This window comes from Octodon degus, unplaced genomic scaffold (genome assembly GCF_000260255.1).
Source record: "Octodon degus isolate 3935 unplaced genomic scaffold, OctDeg1.0 scaffold00052, whole genome shotgun sequence".
Classification (NCBI taxonomy): domain Eukaryota; kingdom Metazoa; phylum Chordata; class Mammalia; order Rodentia; family Octodontidae; genus Octodon; species Octodon degus.
The window spans coordinates 3,974,079-3,976,530 of NW_004524628.1; the positions used below are offsets into that span (position 1 = coordinate 3,974,079).

At 52.8% G+C, this 2,452-nt stretch overlaps 1 pseudogene; it reads left to right on the forward strand.

Annotated features, from left to right (window-relative positions):
• Positions 1-2,331: 2,331 nt before the first annotated feature.
• LOC101587033 overlaps positions 2,332-2,452 on the forward strand; it is a 2,404-nt pseudogene continuing 2,283 nt past the window's right edge.

A 2,452-nucleotide genomic window follows, 5' to 3' on the forward strand; every position in this document is an offset into this window, starting at 1 on the left:
AGGCACGGTAAATGAGGATTTTTACACACTTTGTTGACAGTACCTAATGAAGGAGTCTGTTATGTTTTTTTTTTTGCCTTGGTTTTGTTGAGATAAGGTCTCATTCTGAGTTCAGGTTGGCCTTGAACTTGCTGTGTTGCCCAGGCTGACCTTGAACTCAAGGTGGTCCCCTGCCTTAGCCAAGTGCTAGGATTACAGGCATGAACCACTACACCCAGCTGGCTGAGTCATTGTTATAGTTCCCATTTCACAGATGAAGAAATTGAGGCAGGCTGAGATAACTCACCTCGTTTTTCTCACCTGTATATGGTAATGCTAGGACCTGCACGCGGTAAACAGCAGGCATTTATCTGAAACACCCTTCCGCGTCCTCCAAGCCATGTGATGTTTTTGACATTTGTCTCTGCTGCTGCTCTTAGCTGTAGGTCACCATGTGCGCACACCACAAGTCACCCATTCTCCTTTGCGGGTGGGGCTTCCCAGACTTAGGAACTGAGCCGCAGTGGGACCTTAGAGGGCATTTACTGGGGGAGACACTGAGGCAGGAGATTAGAGTGCGGGAAGCTGGCTGGGCAAGTGGGTGTGGCCTTCCACCATGGAGATCCAGGACGGCTGCATGGAAACAGTCCTGTGCTGTGTGCCTGGGACCAGAGTGCTGGCTTTATTTTTTCCAGAGAACTCAAGCAGGTGTTTGATGGGATGGCCTAGGTGTGACGCCAGCCAGATCATCACTGGCAATCAAAAAGACAGCAGACCTCTTTCTGTGGCTTGCCCCACATTTTGAGGAGCGGACTCCTTTTCCTACTTCTACCAGCCCATGCTCATTCTGCAGGGCACATTTCTTTTTCTTTTTGTCTTTTTAAGTCAGGGTCTCGCTATGCAGCTCAGGCTGGCCTTGAGCTCACTTTGTAGCCCAGGCTGGCCTTGAACCACAGTGATCCTCCTGCCTCAGCCTCCCCAGTGCTGAGATTACAGGTGTGCACCAAAAGCCTGGCCTTGCAGAGCAGATTTCTTGTCTACCTTTACTATTTTCAGTAAATGCCACACCCTATTACCTTTTCCACTTGTCTCCATCGGTTTTTTGTTCAGGACAGCAAGAATCTAGAAAGAGACCGAGCCCAGGACCCCGCTCACGATGCCATGAGGAAGGGAACTGGAAATGGTGGAGGTACAGACCTGCAGATGTCTGAGAGAGGAGAGGAGAAGGAAGGCGGGCTGGACAGGGAGAGGGTGGGACCCCGGGGAAAGGTTTAGCCGGAGTCCTGCACCCCACAAGTTCAATCCTGCTCTCGGACCCACCAAAAAATAAACCTGCGAGCCTCCACACAGCTCGGGATTGGTCCTCGACCCCTCCAGGGCTGCTCGTGGCTTGCTCAAGTGGAGTTTCCTGAACACCTCAGCACTAGGGGCCTTCCTGTGAGTGCTCGGGGACAGGGAAGATAAACGTCCCCTAGGGGATAGAGGCATGTGGGGCCCTCCAGGCATGTGTGTGTGACAAGGCATCTGGTGACATGGTCCCTGGGGAGGGTTTGTCACTGACATCAGATACTCTAGGCTGGAAGTCACTCCGACAAAGGAATTGTCCTCCAGTCTCCAGGAAAGCCCCTACCGAGGTCCTGGGTCCAGCCCAGGCCAGCTTCCTGTGAGGTTTCACTTTCTGTTCCGCACCAGGTCCTTGTGACTGTGGTTCTGGCTTCTGGCCTGCTCAGATCAGGGCCTCCCTGGCCTGTGAACTGTAGACTTGCGGGCCGGTGGAACAGCCAGCACCTTAGGCACAAGGTGCGGCTGGGGTGAAAGGGGAGCTGGCTGTGCCTCCTTCCTGAGTCACCCTGCAGCCAGGGGGGACCGCACTGGTCCCACCAGCGCTAGCCCCCTGAGCCACTTGGGCCTGGTCACTCGGGCCTCGGGTTAGTTCCCCACATCCTGCACTCTTCCATGTTCCCCTGTGCTGTGCCCACCCTCTAAGACTCAGATGTCACCCTTCTTCCAGCTTCTCCTGTTCCCAGGTCAGTGTGCCACCCTTCCCTAGCACTTTACTCAGAATACTTTCATACTTTTTTGAGAAATAACCAATATAACAATATTCATCTTTGTTAAATGTGCCAAGCCAGGCACAGTGGTGCATCCCTGTGATCCCAGCTGGATCTCGGGCAAGCTGAGGCAAAAGGATTGCTGGGAGTTCAAGGCCAGCCTGAACTACACAAGACCCTGTCTCAAAAAACCAAAAATAAACATAAACGTGCCAATTTAGTGGTTTGGGGTATATTTCAGAGTTGTGTAGTCCATCGCCCTCTTTCTCTTCAACAAGGCGGCTGAGCAGCAGACGCAGAGATGCAGATCTTTGTGAAGACCCTGATGGGCAAGACCATGAGCCTCGAGGTCAAGCCCAGTGACACCATCAAGAATGTCAAAGCCACTGGCTGCTCTGAAAAGCCATCTTTGCATTGTTCCC